Source organism: Rhinatrema bivittatum, chromosome 3, assembly GCF_901001135.1.
Source record: "Rhinatrema bivittatum chromosome 3, aRhiBiv1.1, whole genome shotgun sequence".
Classification (NCBI taxonomy): Eukaryota; Metazoa; Chordata; class Amphibia; order Gymnophiona; family Rhinatrematidae; genus Rhinatrema; species Rhinatrema bivittatum.
Window position 1 is genome coordinate 435,532,145 of NC_042617.1, and position 20,628 is coordinate 435,552,772.

Consider the following 20,628-nt stretch of genomic DNA (forward strand, 5'->3'; position numbering starts at 1 on the left):
AAACTAAAATAAAAATAAAATAAAAAGATTGAAATCTGACTCCATCTCCAACTGCTATCAGGAGCACACTATACCCATTGGTCCTGAGTCCATCTGCTACACGCTAGGAAATGTTTCTTTTCCAACAGAAAATGTTTGAAGTTTGGATGTCATTAAAACCTTTCAGATATCTGAAGGTCGATATCGTATCTCCCAGGCAACTGTTCTCTTTCAGAGTATACATATTTAAGTCCTTCAGCCTCTCCTCATAAGTCATTTGATGGAGACCTTACACTATTTTGGTCGCCCTTCTCTGGACCGCCTCCATCCTGTCTCTATCCTTTTTGAGATATGGGCTCCAGAACTGAACACAGTACTCCAGGTGAGGCCTCATCAAGGACCTGTAAAAGGGTCCATCTCCATTGCTGGTCCCACACAATGGAACTTACTACCTACAAATCTCCGACTCGAACCTTGTACTACCAAATTTAAAAAGAAATTAAAGACTTGGCTCTTTAAGCAGGCCTACCCAGATTAATTCCCTATCACTTTTAACCTGAAGCCACATCTTTGTTTTACCTGAACCTTTATACAGTTACAGTTTTTGATATTATTTTCCTGTTATTTAAATTTTGATAGTTTTTTATATCTATCTTATTTATATATTATCTGCTTCCCTGTGTGCTATCTTTCGGCATCCTCCTTTTACACTTTGTCCCACCCCTAGTCCGTGTTTAATGTATTTTCCACCTTCAGTTTGGATGTGAACCGGTATGATGTACCCACTAATTTCAGTATAAAAAAGTTTTTAAATATATATATATTCAACCTTTTTCTTACCGGTTATTCCTCTCTCTATGCAACCCAGCATTCTTCTGGCTTTAGCTATCCCCTTTGTCACATTGCTTTGCCATCTTCAGATTCACAGAATCTTTCACTCCAAGGTCCCTCTCTTGGTCCATGCGCATCAGTCTTTCATCTCCCATCACATACAGCTCTTTTGGATTACCACACCCCAAAAACATGACTGCACTTCTTAGCATTGAATCCCAGCTGCTAAATCTTTGACCACTCTTCAAGCTTTCTTAAATCATGTTTCATTCTCAATTCCTTCAGGCATGTCCACTCTGTTGCAGATCTTAATATCATCCGCAAATAGAAAAACTTTACAGTCTATCCCTTCCGCAATGTCGCTCACAAAGATATAGGTTCCATTTACCATTATATGCTGTCTTCTATCAGTAAACCAGTCTATAATCCACACCACCACCTTGGCACTCACTCCCAAGCTTCCTATTTTATTCACAAGCTTCCTATGTGGACCATATCAAAAGCTTTGCTAAAATCCAAGTAGATCAATCGAGTGCTCTTTCTTGATCCAATTCTCTAGTCACCCAATCAAAAAAAAATCAATTAGATTTGTCTGACAAGATTTTCCCCTAGTGAATCCATGCTGCCTCGTGTCCAGCAACCCACCAGATTGTAGATAGATCCCTATCCTTTCCTATAGGACAGTCTCCATTAATTTTCCCACCACCAAAGTAATGCTAACTGGCCTGTAGTTTCCAGCCTCCTCTCCCTTACCACTGTACTACCACCACTCTTCTGTAATCTGATGGCACTACCCCCATTTCCAGGGATCTACTGAACAGGTCACTCAGAGGAACTGCAAGCACATCTCTGAGCTCTCTCAATTCCTAGGATCAATCTCATCTCACCCCACGGCCTTGTCTGTTTTCAGTCTACCTAGCTTTTCCCATGCTATCTCTTCTATAAACGGAGTTTCATCTTACCCATTCCCATTTATGGTCTTGTCAACCAGCAATGGTTCTTCTCCAAGGCCTTCTTTAGTGAACATCGAACCGAAGTATTTGTTTAATATTTCCCCCATTTCTTCATCTCTCGCCAAGGTGCTCCTCATCACCTTTCAATTTCACTATACCACTTCGGGCATCCTTTCTTTCTCTGAAAAACATTTTGTCACCATGCTTTACCTCTTTGGCAATCCTTTCATTGGTTTTACCTTTTGCTTTTCTGATTTCTTTGTCTCTCTCAATTTTAACAGATATTTTTCCTTGTGTTCCTTTTGAAGGGATACTTTATACTTTTTGAACAATGTTCTTTTTGCCTTTATTTTTTCAGTCACCTTGTTTGAGAACCAGATCCGTTTCTTTTTCTTATTACTCTTTTTTTTACTTTTCTAACATACAGATTTGCTGCCATTGTAATAGCTCCTTTTAATTTAGTCCACTGTTTCACCTCACTTATTTTCTCTGTTTTCCAGTTCTTCCTCCGAACACGTCCCCATTTTGACAAAGTCAGTATTTTTGAAATTTAAAACACGGGTCTTTGTGTGTCTTCTCTGTATCCTATTCGCAATATCAAACCATAATGTCTGATGATCACTGGCGCTCACATGAACCCTTACCCGAACATCAGAGACATTATCCCCATTAGAGAGCACTAGATCAAGTATCACACCCTCACTCGCATGTACCATTACCATTTGTTTGAGCAGAGCCTCTTGAAGGGCATCCACTCTCTCTTTACCTTTTGTAGTTTCCACAGAAAGGATGCTCCAATCCACATCTTCCAGATTAAAATCTCCAAAAGTAACACTTCTACCTTTCCTACCATTTGGATTTCCTTGAGCAGATCTCTGTCCAGTTCTTCTGTTTGAGTTGATGGCCTGTCGATCACACTAGTAAAAATGGAAGCACCATCTTTTTTTTAGGAAGGTCCATAATGCTTCTTCTCTACCCCATGACCCTTGCAATTCAGTTGCTTGGATATTGTTTTTGACATAAAGAGCTACTCCTCCTCCTTTTTCTATCCTCTCTGTCCTTCCTTAACAAGTTATAGTCAGAGATGGCTGTATCCCAATCATGAGACTCAGTGAACCATATCTCTGTAACAGCAACAATGTCCAAGTCTGCCACCATCATCAGGGCCTACAGGTCTGGGATTTTATTGCTCAGACTATGAGCATTTGTGGTCACAGCTTTCCAGCTGCTCTTCCTAGTTCATTTTCTTTTATTTTTTTCTTTTAACTGATTGATTTTGTTACTTTCTCTTCCAACTTCCTGTATTGCTTGGGGGGTGACATACCAATTTAACTGGCCACTTCCTGCCATCCCTGTTCCCTAGTTTAAATGACTGATAATGTATGATCTGAATTTTTCATTTTACATTCTTTTTCCTGCCACGGACAAATGTTGTCCTCCTTACCATAAAACCTTTTATTGCTCAATACATAGCCCCAGCCTCAAATGTATCCAAAACTATTATCCTTACACCAGGTTTTAAGCCAGAAATTGAAATGATCTATATGGTATAGACTTTCCTTTCCCTTTCCATGAAGAGGTAATACTTCAGAAAAAACAATAGTCTTTGTCATGCAACTAATCCTCTTCCCTAGATTTTGGAAATCTTCCTGCACTTCAAGGGACCCACTTAGGATACCATTTCTAGCAAGGTCACTGGTCCCCAAATGAATGATAATGTTGATATCGGAGCCTCTACTTTCTGCTGAGATTGGAATGATAATGTTGATATCGGAGCCTCTACTTTCTGCTGAGATTGAAATGACTATTTGGTTGGTTGTTCTCCTGACTGAGTATCCTGGAAGGCATTTAACATCAAAATGTTTTCCCAAACTGGTTCCTCTGATATCCAAGTCTCCCAGGAGAAAAAGCTTCTTCTTCTGACATTTATTAAAGTTTAAGGGTTTCTGAGTAACAATATCCCCTTTCAGGCATCACTTCATTTTCTATTGCTGGAGCTTCTTTGTTATCCAATGCAGAAAATGTAATATGTAAGGGTCATGGTGGGGAGAGCAAGTGTCTCATCATCACAGGGCTTATTCTGCCAAAGGCCGACAGTTATCTTTTTATTCCTGGATTTCTGAATCCTGAATGTCCAACTTCTCTGTGAGAGTGGGGGTAAGTATTCACGATGCCGCCTAGTTGGAAAAATTGGGTGTCGTATTTTCACATGTCTTGTTCTACCAGAGCCCACTGTAAAACATGTATTTTTGGGTTTCTGAATCTTCTGTGGAAGCTGGGTAAGATATTTTGGATGCTTCAAGAAAGGAGAGATTTTTTGAAATCTCAACAATTCCTCTTTCAAATAAACCACCTGCTTTTTCACTGCAGACAGCTGAACACAAATTGGACAACTCTTATGTCTCCAAATGGTAGTCCTTGGGACATGAGCACCACAAATGTTACACTGAATAAAAGATATTCTTCCAATAGTGACTAATACAGAAGTTGATAGATTAATACTTAGGTTTTATATTATTCACTTAACCAAAGTCTTTGTGTTAAGTTGCCGGCTCACGGGATGTCCCCACAAGCCAGTGCAACAACAGGCCTCACTCACGCAGCATAGAAGCTGCCATCTTCACACTGGATCTGTCTTCTTAGATGTACGCACCAGCCACCAAGACTTAAAAGACCCATGGCAGGAAACAGGCTGCAGTGCCCTTGGATGACGTCCTAGGCCTCAGCTCCTAAAAGGGTCTTTTTGACATCCAGACCTCGCCTCAGCAACGGGTCTCCTGAATTCCCTGCAGCCTGTGTTTGCAGCGTTCCTATTCCTTGTTCCTTCTTCTATCATTGCCTCATCTTACAACTTTGCCTTTCCTTTCCTTCTAGCCCAGCCTTGTCTTGTCATCCGGTCCAGCTTGTCTTCCTTGTTCCCATCCTCAATGTATCCTGTGTATCTATCCTTCAGCTTGCTGCTCCGGCCATGACCTCTTGCCTAGATATGACTATGTTTGATTGCCGCTTGGACCAGACTACTCTTGCTCATTGCCTGCCCCAGCCTTAGCTCCCTATGGCCTCCATAAGCCTACTGTCTACCTTACCTCTAAGTGTGTCTCTGGACTCTAGCCACCACCGCTGCATTAGGGACCCATTAGGTCCTGCCAGCTGCTAGAATCCAAGGGCCCAACCTGTGGAAGAGGTGGCTGGTAAAGGTGAAGTTCCAGACTATCCCACTATAGGGCACGTTCGCCAGCTGAAGGTGTGGGCCTCAGGGGCTTGCCCTCGAAGCTACATCAACTGTACCACAGCACTAAGGGCTTACACACCCCGTTATCCATTACAGATTACTGAGGCCATGAGCTCTGTGGACTTGCCCCCCTCCTCCTCCATTGCTGACCTAGAACACCAGCTCTAACAGCAGCAGGATCAGTTGAATACCATGTCTGGCTATCTTCACTGCACTGCGGCCTGGCCTATTCTGACACCTGCTCCAGTACCAGTCTTCTGACCTGCCACGCCCATGCTCCATTTGTCTCTACCTCCAAGGTATGATGGGGACCCTAGTAATTGTAGAGGTTTCCTTAACCAGTGTCAGAGGCAATTTGAGCCTCAGGTACCATTGTTTCCGACCGATCAAGTCAAAGTAACCTATATTTTTATCCTATTCGGAAGCACCACCTTGGGTTAGGAATCCCCTTTCTGGGAACAGGATGACCCATTCCTGGAGGATCTGACCCACTTTTTGCAAGGGTTCTGAGAAGTATTTGATGAGCCCAGTAGCACCACGTCTAAGTCTTCTGAGCTCCATATCAGACAAGGTTCCCGCTCAGTGGGGGAGTACGTGGTGCATTTTCACACCTTGGCTTCTGAACTCCAGTGGAGCAGTGACAGCTTGATCGCAATTTTCCAACAATGACTTTCGGAACACATTAAGGATGAGCTGGCTGCCCGAGATCTACCACATAGCCTGGACAGGCTGATCAGTCTAGCCATATGCATAGACCTGAGGTTCCAGGAAAGGGCCAAAGAAAAATGTTTGACCCATCATCCCACCCACCTTGCTCCAACGTTTCAGAAGCCAGTGACTAACTAACTGTTCCCCACCTAAGTCTGGTGTATCACCAGCAGAGCCTATGCAAGTGGATTGTTTCCCAATCTCAGATAATATGAGGTAGAGGCATTGGACTCTCACCCTATGCTTCTACTGTGCTACACCAGGCCATCTTGAAAGGCAATGCCCTAACAAACCGGGAAATCCAAGGACCTAGACTGGTGGAAGAGGCCACCCTAGGTAATCCTTGCACTCCCTGCAATGAATATGCATGAGATAAAATTTGCATGTTATGGAGGCAGTGCATGCAAATTTTCTCTCATGCATATTCATTGCGGATGTCCTGAAAACCCGACTGGCTGGTGGGCCCCAGGACAGGGTTGGGGACCACTGAGGTAGACCATCCCTTCAGACCACTGAAATTGAGGCAGAGGAAGGCTCTTCATTCAAGATCCAGGAAATCAAACTCTAGAAGAGTTCATAACCAACTGTAGTACCTTATTTTCTGAAAAATCTACAGCCCTGCAAAACTCTTGTTTGCCTCCAACCTACAAGCTCCCCAACTTGTAGCAGAATTCCATAGACATAGTCCCAAATAAGCCCAAGCCCAGGAAGTTGAGAATTGGGCTTTGGAGAGGTGATAGTATTATGTTTGCCAGCACATTGACCAAGAACGCCACCACAGCAGGCCTCACTCGTGCGGCACAGATGTCGCCATCCTCTCACTGGCCCTGCTCTTCTTAGGCCAGTGCATGTACCAGTCCACCCAGACCTAAAGGGCTCATGGCGGGAAACAGGCTGCGGTGCCTTTGGACGATGTCATAGGCCTCAGCCTTTAAAAGGGCTTTTCGGACATCCTGACCTTTCCTCAGCCACAGGTCTCCTGCATTTCCTGCAATGCAAGTTGCCAGCTTTCCTGTTCCTTGTTCCCTCTTCCAGTCTTGCTTCGCCTCATCGAGCCTGTCTTCCCTGTTTCTGCCCTCAGTGTCTCCTGTGTGTCCACATCTCCCTCGGCTTGCTGCTCCGAACATGACCTCTTGCCTGGATCTGACCACATTTGTTTGCTACCTGGATCTGATTTCTAGCCTGGACCCGACTATTCTTGCTCGCTGTCTGCCCTGACCTTGGCTCTCTCCTCTGATCTCTGTAAGCCTGCTGTCTACCTTACCTCTGGTCTGTCTCTGGACTCCAGTCATCACCGCTGCCCTAGGGCACCACCTACGTCCTGCCAGCCACCAGAATCCACAGGCCCAACCTACAGAGGAGGCAAGCTGGTAAAGATGAAGCTCCAGACTGTTCCACTACAGGGCGCGTTTGCCAATTGCTGACGTGGGCCTCAGGGGCTTGTTCTCAAGGCTACGTCAGCTGAGCAGCAGCACTATGGGCTCACACAGCCTGGATCCGTTACACCTTGGAAGAAAACACCCTAAGAGTGAGTGGGAACAATCCTGTAGATCCCCTTTGTTCTTTAAATTAACAAACACATATACTTAGATAAACACTATCAAAGATCTAAAAATACTAAGTAGATAAAACATATAGAGATTTCAAACCATGCAGAATATACAGCAATGTAAAAAAAAAAAAAAAAAAGCATTAAAATTCAACTTATCTGGCTTCAAGCTCAGGTATGTATGTCTCTGGAGAGGCCACTGTACAATTTATTTTACTTCTGTTAAGTAGTGCTTGATGACCCCCTGTCAGACTCAGAGGCTACCAGCTCTTTTTTTTTTTTTAATCTACAATTATTTAAATACACACTAGCAAAGATTCTAAACACAGTAGCTAGATAAAATATATAGAAATTACATTCTGTCTTCTCCTTCAGAGGTGTCCACTCTGCAGAACTTTTCCTTTTAATCCCTGTGCAATATTGCTCAGAAAGATAATGAATAGAACTTGTTCCAGAACTGAATCCTGAGCACTCTGCTAATCATTATTCTCTCCACATCACCCTCTGTCATCTACCAATCAACCAATTTCTAATCTAGTCCACTACCTTGGGACCCACTCACAGACTGCTCATTTTATTCACGAGCCTCTTATGCAGGATCGCATCTAACATTTTGCTGCAATCTAAGTAAAGCACATCTAGTGCCCGCCTTTGATCAAACTGTCTAGTCGCCCAATTAAAATAAAATCTTCCTCTGGTAAAATCATGCTGCCTCAAATCCTGTAACCCACCGGAGTGTAGATAGCTCTGTATCCTTTCATTTAGCAGAAACTCCATTAATTTTCCCACCAATGAGGTAAGAATAACCACACTGTAGTGTCCAACCTTCTGTCATCACTTTTGTGAAGAGGAACCACAGCCGCCCTTCTCCAATCTTGCAGCAACCTCTCCTATTTCCAAAGATCTATTGAACAGGTCCCTTGAAATTATTTGCCAGTACCTCTCTGAGCTCCCTTGATATCCTAGGATGTACAGTACCTCATTCAGTCCCATGGCTTTTTCCACTTTCAGTTTCACAAGCTCCACACAAACAAACTTCCATCAATGGCCAGGTATCTACCCCACACGCATATTACCTATACTAATATTCAGCATTTCTTCTACGTCGTCTTCTTCATTGAACACCAACCAGAGATATTTCTTTAGCATTTCTGCTTTTTCCTCATCTCTTCTCTGCACATTGCTCCCGGTTTCCTTTCAGTCTTACAAGTACCATTCTGGCCTTCATCCTTTCTCTGACATACCTGAAAACTGTAATGTCACCTCGCTTTACATCTTTAGCAATCTTTTCTTCTACTTACACTTTTGCCATCATGATTTTGTTCCTTGTTTCTTTCAGCTGTACCAGATATTCTTTTTTTTGTGTTCCTCTTTAAGATTCTTTGCACATTTTGAATGCTGATCATTTTGCCTTTATGTTTTTCAGCCATCTCTTTGGAGAATCATATTGGATTCCTTTCCTTCTTACTCTTATTTACTTTTCTTACAAAGATTTGCTACCCTTATAGTTCATTTAAGTTTAGCCCACTGTTCTTCCACTGTATCTAACTCTTCCCAGCCTGTCAGATTCTCCTCAAGGTATTTCACCAAATTAGGAAGGTCAGTATTCTTGAAATCCAGGACTTTGAGCTTCATGTGACTTCTTTCCTCCTTGGGCTTTATATCACACCACACCTTCTGATGATCACTGGTGCTCAGGTAGGCATCTACTTGGATTTAGAGATAGTATCTCTGTGAGTATCAGATCTAGTATGGGCCCTCCCCTTGTGTATTCCATCACTATTTATTTGCAGAGAGTCTCTTCAAGGGCATCCACAATCTCTCTAGTTCTTACTGATTCTGCAGATGGGATACTCCAGTCCATATCTGTCAGGTTAAAATCACCAACCAACATCTCCCTTTGGTCAGACATCTTGTCTAGTTCATCCCTCTGATTCAAAGGCCTATAGACTACACCTATGTATACACAAGTGTCATCACCTCTTTCTAAGTCGGTTCACAGTGCCTCCTCCTTTCTCCACTTCCCATGCATTTAAGTTGCTTTGATGTTATTTTTAACAAAGAGCTACTCCTCCCCCTTTTCTGTCACTTCTGTCTTTCCTAGATTATAGCCCAGTATGGCTGTATCATGTTTCCACAATAGCAATAACATCTAAGTCAGCTTCCACCATTAAGGCTTGCAAATCAGGAACTTGAATGCCTAAACTACGAGCACTTGTGTTAACAACTTTACAGCTGATTCTCATTTGCTTGATGATCCTCCTCTTCAATCCAATGATTTCTTATGTTATTTTCCCTACTGTCTACATGTGCTTGTTGGGGGTAACACCCCAATTCCATTGGCTTTCATCTGTCACCTCTGCTTCTAGCTTAAACCCCTGAGAATATATCATCTGAATTTGTCACTTAGGATCCTTTTTTCCTGCCATAGAAAGATGTAACCACAAAAAAAGAATCACTTAAACAATATTATTTATTGGAAGTGTGGATATGCTAATCAAAATAATATTATGCAAACAGGATGAATTTACTCATATCTGGCTACTGCATATTTGCCATCATCAACCTGTTGTTGAAAGCAACAGGTAGGTTGCAAAGATAAGATGGCACTGTAAAGTTGCCAAGTATGTGATGGGGGGGGGGGGGGGATTTACTCATAATTGACTATTTGCATATTATTTTGATTATCATAACCACACTTCCAATAGATATTGTCTAAGTGATTCTTTTTTTACTTAGTGGGTGGGGTTGTTTTTTTTTTAGATAATAGTGTCACATAAAGATGTAGCCCATCTTTAGCGTATAGCCTTCTACTGTTCCATACATGGCCCAAACCTTCTTCTTTACACCAGGTTTTGAGCCATGCATTGAAGTCATCTATATGGCATATCTTTTCCTCTCTGTTTCCATGAATAGGAAACACTTCTGAAAAGGCTAAGGCCTTCATTATCTACCTAAACCCTTCCTCCAGATCCTTGAAATCACTTTGTACTATACAGATGTTATTTTGAGAAAGGTCATTGGTTCCTTAGTGGATTATAACATCTATTTTAGAGGCTTTACTTTTTTTCTGATCGTATTAACAATCTAGTTCGCATTACTGCTAGCCGAGGTCCCTGGGAAGCATTTCATTTTTGTGTGTCCCAAGTTAATGGCTTTGATAAAAAGTCACGGTATTTTGGTATTTCTGTGTATATTGGGTGTTTTCTTTCCTTTCAGATACCACTTCAGTTTCCATTTCTGGAGCATCTTCATTTTCCAATATAGAAAAGGCATTTTGTACGAGTATCGTTTGGGGTAGGGGGTGTCTCTGTGCTACAAGTATTACCCTACCAGATTCCAATGTAACCCATTTTTTCATAAGTTTTCAAATCATCTGTGGGAGCGAGGGCAGATTTCCTGGGTGCAGTATAATGGAGGCCATTTTCTAATCATAGCCAGTTCCCTCTTTCAGTTGAGTTGAAAGGCATAAGGGTAATATGCACAGAGCAGCAGCTGCTAAGCCTAACAGAAGATATAAGGGTAACCTGCACTGGGTGGCAGTTACTACCATGAACAACTTGCTCGGCAGACTGGATGGACTATTTGGTCTTTATCTGCTGTCATTACTATGTTACTATGTTACAGACAGCTGAAGACAAACGGGACAAGCTTTAGGCCCCCAGGTGGTATGCCCTAGGACTAAAGCACCACAGCAGTTACACTAAGAGTCACTGTGTCTATGAGAACATTTGTGTTAGGACTAATGTACAAATTGATAGATTACAATTTAATTCAAGTGTTACAATATTTGACCTATGTCCCTAGAAGACATTTTTAGTTAGAACAAATACTGGGAGTGGAAATAAGAACTCATTTAGATTCAAGTCCCTTTAAAATCACACTATACCCAAATTCAGCAAAGATTACAAACAGATATTTGAAAAACAATAATTCCCAACCACCACGGAAATGAAAGCCAGAAATTAAAAAAAACAATAGTTTGTCAAAGTTCTCCAAAAATTTACCCATATGGCAGAGCCAAGTTTCTCTATGATATATATATTATGTTGTATCTTAACTCTTCTGTGCGTGATATATTATTTCATGCACCTGGGTTTCAGGCTGTATGCCCAATATAACAGTGGGAAAATGGTTATGTAAATCTGCAGGGCTATATTTAAAAAACTAGCAATGACACTGACATGGCAACATAAGGAACATCCTGACTCAAAGTAACAGTTGGTAGTCAACTGGAGGGCATCCATTTTCAGTGTTACAGCTGCCACTGATCTAACAATTTTCACAACCATTAAAAATTGTTAGCTAACAAATAATGCTGCCCTGGAAAGTATGGACACAATGGTGACAATTTTAGGCCCCTCATGCTTTTGCACGCTGCAAAGATATGGACCATATTTTATGATAATTGTATATTGCCTTGAGCTTCTGGAACAACTCATAAATGTAAGTAAATAAAGAGTATCAAAGAAATCAAGCAGGATTAATTAATCATTATGTGTGGGTGATATGATTTGACAGCACTGATACAGACCCAGCTCTCAGAGCTCAGTAAAAACATTACTGAGAATATGTAGAAGTTCCTGTACATGTAAGCTGCCTAGTGAGCCCCTCAGTCTCTTGCAGAGCTTAAGCTATAGCCAGGTAGTTGACTCTCAGGGAGAGGAGTGTGTATTAAGCATGGCTAATTCATCCTGCTGTCTATGAAGAATCTTGTTTTTAGGTAACCAACCTGGATTCGCTGTCAACAAGCAGAAGACAGACTGAGGGGCTCACATGTTTGAGGGGCTCACATGTGTATGTGAGAAACTCTGTTCATGCTCAGCAAAGTCTTTACTGAGCTCTGCGAGCTGGGACCATGTTGGCTCCATCAAATGACATCATTCACATTTTATGGCAAATTCATGCCTGCCTGTCAATGGATAACCAGGATAGATTACTTATATGATAATGATTTGGTACTATAATCTGGAAATCTATATTATATAAATACACACACACACTCACAAAAAAAGAGCAGGGAGTATAGCTTCACAAAAAAGCTCCAAGTCACATCACCTCTCTTTCAGAAGGAAGGCAGACGTTATTGAGCAAGTTTAGCTGGATCAAATCAAGTAAGTCACGTGAAAAGTTAGCGATTTGTACACCCTCCTTCTCATCCCTGTAAACTTTGCCAAAAGACTTCTCCAGACCTTCATTTCTCCCAACTGTTAAGACAAACAAGTCTCCACCCAAAGAGGGAGAAAAGGACACCCTATCTCCCCCACGCAACATTTGAATAGACTAGTGACAGTGCTCCATCTCTAGCATTACAGTGCCTGCCCCTTACAGCTTCATTCCTAGTACCGCAGGAAAAAGGTTAAAAAGATATTATTTAAGAATTCACTCTCTATGCCAAGGGAAGCATCATTCCATCATCTGCATGCAGCCACATCTCAATGACCACATGCCACAGAAGAGGCCAAATGAGATACGGACAAATCCAGCAGCTAGAGAACAGCCAGCCACCAAAATCTGCCTGGTTTTACCTACTGCCATCTCAGTTTTGCTTTAAAAACACCCACAGAAAATCTTTTGTAACTTAATTGCAACAAGTGTCAGACATTGCTCCAGGCAGAGGACATTTCCAGGCCACCGTGGCACAGAAAATGAGACCCAGCATGTCAATACTGGAGATGCTGTCCTGATTCTCTGGTAGAGAATCAAACACCAGAGCAACATTCTTAGCTGCCGGTGGTGTACATACAACCAATGATGAAAGATAACAGTCAGCCATAATCCTCTCTAAGAACATGTACTATTTATAAAATGAACCCCTCCATTCTTCCTCATCTGTGAAAGTTCCAGGCTGAAGGTAAAATGTGGAAAGTGCACTGAAGGAAAAGTTGCCCACAGAGATCTGAAGTCTCATTTGTGCATCAGTCAAGTCATGGCAGTCACAGCTCTATGTGAAGTCCAGCTTTGTTGCACTGTCTTGCAGCCTTTATCTGAACAGATCTCCGCTTTGGAAAGTATGTCATCTCCTCTGCAGATCTGGTGCTAATCTCTAGATCTGCTACATACTTCCAGGTCTGCAACTCTGTAGCGACGCTCATCTTAACTTGTCTTTATTCCAATGACAGGAAAGGAACTAAGTAATCAATCTGGATTTTAATTAAAAAAACAATTGCTATGCCACTATTTTTGTTGAAGACACCCACAGAAAGGATTCTCTCTGTAATCAGATCCCCACCTGCATTTCCAAGGAAGATGGAGATTGCCTTGCGATAGGACACTCCATCAACCTGCTCCTAATAGTCAAGGAAAGATTTGATGGCATCTAGGAGGCCAGGGTGCAATGTATCCATCTCATCAAATATGAAGAAAGAGCATGCATAGGCACTGACATTTCCCCGGATCCATGCCTACAGCTGGTCCCTGTACAGGTCGATCTGGTTGTTGTCCTGAAAGTGGACTGTGGACACAAATAGATGCACATATACTGATGAAGTTTTTCTCAGTGCCAGTCCAACCATGCAGGCTCAGGAGTTTCTTTGAATGTTGGTTGCTCGTGAACTTAGTCATGGCTCTCCCTCTCAGGACCAATTCTTTTGCCAAGTGCTGCCCCAAAAATTATTTTGCAGATCTAATTGCAAAGCGGTGGCATTCAGTGGCTTCTCCTGGTGGCAGCACCCCACCAGACTGCAGCAGAAGCAAAGATGGGATAGGTAGCCTGTGAGCATCGAAGCAACCCCATTAGTAAGGCCCAAGCTCCATGGCTCCATAGTCAGGCCTGGAGAGAAAAGCTGCGGTAGCACTAGCAGTAACAGCACTAGTCTGGGCTCCACAGCCATGAAAGAAATGAGCACAGCTACTCCACCTATAATGCAGCTGTCATAGATATAGACAGCCTCAACTTGTCAAGGTATTGCACTTACTGCCAGCCCTTCCCCAGCCTGCAGAAGCTGGAGCCCCCCAACCCATCTCAGTCACTCATTGGCTGCCCTTCAACTAGGATCTCACAGACACTTTCTCTCACCCTTTCTGTGACAGTAGCTTGTTTTCTAGTTCTCCCACCCTTGGTACTTTCCCACTGGCTGCGCCCTATACAGAGTCTAATGATTTTACCCATGCCCTAGGCTCTGCTCTGCTCACTCCAGGAGCAGGGGAACCAGAAATGATCCTACTGTAGTCTGGGCTTTGCTCTGCTTTCTGGGGACGGGGGGGGGGGGGGGGGGGGGGGGGACGGGGAGTCAGAGCCAATGCACATGGCAGCTCTGCTTTCTCCAGGCTTGAATGCACACAACTGAAAAAGAATTCTTTAAGCTATGAACAAATACTCAGCTAGTAGCATAGGCCGTATAGTTAAGTGTCATGTTTCTATCAAGTCTGCTCATTCACACCAAACGCTCAACTCTACAGTCCCTACCACTCTATCAGCAATCACCTGTGCGTACCCCATGCTTTCTTGAATTTAGATATTGGCTTTATCTCAATCGTCTGCACTGGAAGGCAGTTCTATGCATCCACTGCCCTCTCTATAAAGAAATACTTCCTTAGATTATTTCTGAGTCTATGCCTTTTCACCTTCATCCCATTACCCCTTGTTCCAGAGGCTCCTTTCTATTGAAAGAGGTTTGTCTCCTGTGCATTGATACCCTGGAGTATTTAAATGTTTCTATCATATCTCCCCTTGCCCGCCTTTATTATAGGGTATATGTGTTTAGATCTTTAAGTCTGTCCCCCACAGGCTTTACAATGAAGACTACAGATCATTTTTGTAGCCACACTCTGGACTGACGCCATTCAGTTTATATCCTACTAGCCATTAAGCCCGAACAACGGGCTACATTAAAAAAACATTTTTCAGTCCATTTCCTTCCCCCTCCCCCCTCATTCGCCTCCCTCCCACCTCCCCCTCATTCTCCCCTCACCCTCCCACCTCCCCTCTCTAGTCTCCCTCCCTCCCTCTCACCTTCCCCCTCCCCCCTCCCCTCAGTCACTCCCTCCTCCCCTCAGTCACTCCCTCCTCCCTCCCCTCAGTCACTACCCCCCTCCCATCACCCCCTCCCCTCAGTCAATCCCCCTCTCTCAGCTCATTAACAACCCCTTCGGATGGCACAAACGGAAGGTCTCCGGGGGAGGTCCCTCCCTTCCTCCCTCTCTCGCGTGCACCGCCGCTACCGCTCCTCACCTCCGCCACTGTTACTGCATCTCCCAGTGCCATTTTTGTTACAGGCAAGCTCTGACCGACGTGCTCGCCTGCGCATGCGCGGTAGAGCTGCTCTCTACTGCGCATTTGCGGCACATTGGTCAAGCTTCATTTATCTAGTAGATTGACCATGCAGTCACCAAAACTGTACACAATATTCCACATGAGGTCTAACCAAGAACCTATACAGGGGGCAATATCACCTCATTTTTTCTGCTGACCATTCCTTCCCTATGTACCCAACCAGCTTTCTGGCTTTTACCAATACCTTAGTCACCTCCTGGGCAACCTTGAGATCATCAGATATGATCATCTCCAGAACCCGCTCTTGTTTTGTGCATAGAATAATTTTACCTCTTAAACTGTATCACTTCTTTGGATTTTTGCAGCCCAAATACATGGTCCTGCATTTTTTTGGCTATCAGACTCTAGACCATTCCTAAAGCTTCACTAAATCGCTCATGTTTTCCACACTTTCTTGGGTGTCTATCCTGTTGAGGATTTTTCTGGACAATCCTTCTGCAATATCACTTATGAAAAAAGTTGAAACAATCAGTCCAAGGACTTGATCCCTGTGGCACATGACTACTGATCTCCATTTACCACACACTTTGTCATCTCCCACTCAACAGGCTTCTAACCCAACCAGTTGCTTTAGGACCCATACCAAAGATGTTCAGTTTATTTATATGTTGCCTATGCAGAATAGTGTCAAAGGCCTTACTGAAATCCAAATACACTGCATTTCATGCTCTATCATGAGGCAACTCTCTGGTCAACCAGATTGGGTAAATAACTGCCATTTCTGACTTATTGCAGACTATAACATTTTACAGTCATAGACACTCAGAAAAGACTAAATGAAAGCATGTGGAAAAGAAATGTTAATAAGATACTGCAATACCTTACTACTAGGTCTACCATACACATCACTTAGACCATTACAAATTCTACAAAACACTGCTGCAAGAATTTTGACAGGAAAAAGTAAAAAAGACCACATCACAGAAACCCGAGCAGAGTTACACTGGCTCCCAATTGTACAAAGAGTTCAATACAAAACACTTTGCACCATACATAAATTAATACACAATGAAAAAGCAGAGTGGCTCAACACAGCCCTCCGCGTTCACGTACCAAACAGAAATCTAAGATCAGCTAACAAAGCACTTCTTACAATTCCATCAATAAAAACAGCAAGACTCACACTATAAGATAAAGTGACACTGATAAAGTTAGCATTACTTTTAATTCCGAAAAAAAAACCCCCAAAAAAAACACTGTACAGTATCTTATCACACTACAGTTATCTTATTTAAAAAAAAACTATGTACCGGACCGATATGGCACTTGTGTAAAGTAACGTTTCAGCATCATTATTTCTTTGTGCCTATTGTAAACCGTTGTGACGGAAACTACTAAACGACGGTATAGAAAAGACAAATAAATAAATAAATAAATAAATATGTTCAACAGTGCTCAGAGAAAGTTTGGATGGTCTGTATTATACCACAACATATACACAAAAATGATTAGATCCTAATCTAAACCCTGATAGGTGAGAAAGATAACCCCACCACATAAATAACTGACAAAAAGGATATATTTTATTTATTCAACAAAAAAATTTGACATATGCATGTGAACATTATTCAGTAACTGGTGGCACCTCTTGAGCAGCGGCAGTTTTAAATATATGCTTCCTGCAGCTATTGATCAGTCTCTCACATTGTCCTTGAATAATTTTGGCCTATTCTTCTTTACAGAAGGTCCAGTGGTTAAGCTTATCTTTCTGGGTATTGAACTGGGTTCTGAGGATATGGTGTGTCGTTCGTTGTTGAGGTGTTTAACAGGCAGTCTGCCAGATGTGAGCTGGTATCTGCTTTGTTGAGGGAGTTTGTGCTTTTGTGTTTAAGAAGGAATATTTCTGCAAGGGATAAGCATGTTCCAGGTGCCGAGAATTGAACTGTGGATGCCCTTTCTTGTTGCAAGTGGGATTCATGCAGGCGTGGAAGGATTTTTGGTTCTGGACTATCTCTGGAAACTTGGCCTGCTGAAGCATGGAAGATGATTCAGGTTTCAATGGCACTAGCGACATAGGTATTTTAGTTAAGAGGGAGAGGTGCTGTTTCGGAATTTCTCAGATCACCTATGTACCTCTCTGCATCAGGACGTAATTGCTAATGTGTTCATTAACATGGGGTTTCAGTGGAGGAGCGCTAATTTGTGTGCACATTTTTGGCTTGTTGCATCGAGAGTAAAGCCTGTACAGCACATTTGCAGGTAAAGCTGTGCACACAGCATAGTGCACCTTATTACACTGGGGTCTTTTATTTTTCAACCTATAAAGGGAATGTTCCAGAGAGCTGGTGGGGGGAAGCAGGGCGAGCGTAGATGGGCTTGTGGTTTTGGTTTTCCGTCATCCTGCATTCAAACGGACGTCTGGAATTTCGGTTTAGTCTGGCCGAGGCTTACATGCCTGGGCTGACCATGGTCTTAGGTAGGCTGCTTTCTGAAGGACTTCATAGTGGATGTTTTGAGGAAGCATCTTAAAAATGGGAGTTACTGAGAATGAGGTAACAACTGTATCAGAACACTGTCTTTTCTAAGTGTTCTGCCTTTCTCTTTTGTAATGTACCTTTCTATGAAAAATGTCCTTCTTAAGGAAGAAAACTTTATCACCCATATCCTATTCCATTAGAAGGAAGATGCTTTTGAAAGTCTAGACATATTAAATATTTCTCCCAGGAGCACAAAATGGGATAAACCTTTTAAGTATTTCTGGCCTTAGAATATATAAAGTATTTTCTAGAAGGGCTCCCCATATCTGTCAGTACATTGTTCAATATATTTATCTTTTTTAACATCTAATTAGAGATTGTTAGTCAAGTTAACTTGAAAATGTTATTCTTGATTGTAGTGTAGACTGCCTGAATCTACTTACCTTGTTGTTTGGGCACATCTTATCTAAGACTGCAAACATGGCTGAATTCACAGAGGCAATGATATTTGTGCCCAGTGCATATTTGGGTTACCTTAATACTCAGGTCTGTGAGTTGTGCCTTACTGGAATTCATGTTAAACTCTGTTAATACATGTTAATGGATGATTTTTATCATAGATGTCAGATTTAACATCCCGTGCACTAAAGGATGTTTAAATCCAATATTTTCAGGGAGAACACTGTGTTACTGGTACTGGTGGCAGTAACACATAGTTCAGTATCTGAAATTGAATTTATTAAAATGTATTAAATTTATTAAAAATGTATTAAAATGTAAATCCCCTGCATCAATGACAGGGGATGGCAAGAAATTTGAATCAAACAGTACACCAACAAGAGCCCTGAAGGTGGTTGGTGAAACAGATAAGTATGGGAAAATAAGTGTGGAAGCTTGCTGGGCAGACTAGATGGGCTAATTGGTCTTTTTCTGCCGTCATTTCTATGTTTCTATGAGGGTGGCGGGGTTGTCCGGTGCAGGATTCCGAAGTTATACAATATGTAATGGGGGCTAGGGAGGCTGGGACATGTTTTGGTTTCTGTTAGGGCCTGGAAAGCCGGGTTTTCTTTTTCCAAAAACATGCTTGTTGGGGTAACCCTGAGGGCTAGTTTTTTGCAATCAAAAGAATGTTAAGAGATGGGGGATACTAAGGGGCAAGGTTTCAGATGCCAGGTGTCCTATTCGGTACAAAGTGTTAAGGGTTATTTTGGGAAGACTGCCGGCTGTGTGCTGGTCATATTTTCAAGTCATGCTTTTTAGGGTAGCTTTTTGTTTGCCTATTTTGGGGCTTTGAGAATCAGGGAATTGGTGGCAGACTCAAAACGTCAGTGCACCACTTCTGGTTGGCTAATGTTCAGATTCTCATGGGAGGGGTTCAGTTGCACATTATAAGATCCAAAGTCAATCAGTTGGGTAGGGGGCAGATAGTGTGGTTGGGCAGGGTGGGGGAAGAATTGGTTTGTCCAGTAAGGATGGCTAAGGATTTTGTTAGGTTGTGGCCTGCAGTGGGTGGTCCCTTTTTAGTGCTTGAGGATGGGTCCCCTTTGACTCGTTTTCAGCTTGCAAGAGTGCTTTCATTGGTCATTTTGAATCTGGGATGGAACCCTAAGGTTTACAAGACCCATTCTTTTACATTGGGACAGCTAACACCACTGCGGAGCAGGGCATTGGTACAAAGGATATTAAGCGTATTGGGAGATAGAAGTCGGGCCTTATGCAACCTCGATTCATTAAGAGGTGGGTATTGAGAGTCCATTCTTGTTGTAATGGCTTGGTGTTGACTCACATACTGTTTTGCAAAGTTGCGGGATACTTGGAGCTTTAACACTGTTTTATGTTTTTTGCAGAGTCACGGGAGGGTTTTATGGAGTTCAGGTGTGCCTGGGTGGTGGGCCACGCATTTATACATTGGTCATACCGCAGGGCATTGTCCCAGTCTTATGGCATACATTTGGGCTTGGAGGCTGAGAATTGTCGGCTGATGTGGATGGGTCTCCGTGAATAAAATGGGAGCAGTTATTTCCGATGATTTTCTATCAGTCAGCATGGAAACGGCAGCCAGAGCTTCTGGTCATCCATTTGGGTGGCAATGATGTGGGAAAGGGGTCTTGCCAGGACTTTATTATGGCGGCAAGAAAGGAGTTACGTTGTTTAATGGACCTTTTGAGGGGTACTAAATTTGGTTGGTCCAATATTATCAATAGGGCTAAGTTTAGCAAGTTGCCTCTAAGGAAGCGAGGTGTTAAGGTTAATAAGCAAACTGAGGTGTGGATGGTGGCCCAAGGGAGTTTTGAATTAAGCATGAGTGGTCTTGGGATGGTTGCTCGGGCTTGTTTCAACGTGATGGGGGGACATTTATCTGATGTTGGGATGGACCTTTTTAACAACTCGCTTCAGGCTTTTGAGTTAAGCCGGTAGGCCGCAGTGGGGGGACAAGGATGTTTTGGCATCCTTGTTGTGGCAGGTAACCCAAGCCAAGGGGTTGCACTATATGGAACTTTTGATTGTGTTGCAGGACTCGGGGAACAAGCTTGTGTAGTAGGGGGGCTGCTACATGGGCTGAGCGACGGCAGTGCGGTCACTGCATGAGTTGCTCGGTCTCTATGGCTGGGATCTGGCCTAGAGGCCTATGCTGCTGGCAGAGGTCAGGTGTTGCCATTGTGGGGCGACGGTAGATGTCAGTG

The 20,628-nt window shown here is 42.8% G+C and overlaps 1 protein-coding gene and 1 pseudogene across 1 annotated transcript in view; both read right to left on the minus strand.

Moving 5' to 3' along the window:
• The window catches only part of EIPR1 (EARP complex and GARP complex interacting protein 1), a 486,875-nt gene that overhangs the window by 426,899 nt on the left and 39,348 nt on the right, over positions 1-20,628 (minus strand). The gene's annotated exons all lie outside the window — the stretch shown is intronic.
• Positions 13,189-14,016, minus strand: LOC115088454 (annotated as a pseudogene).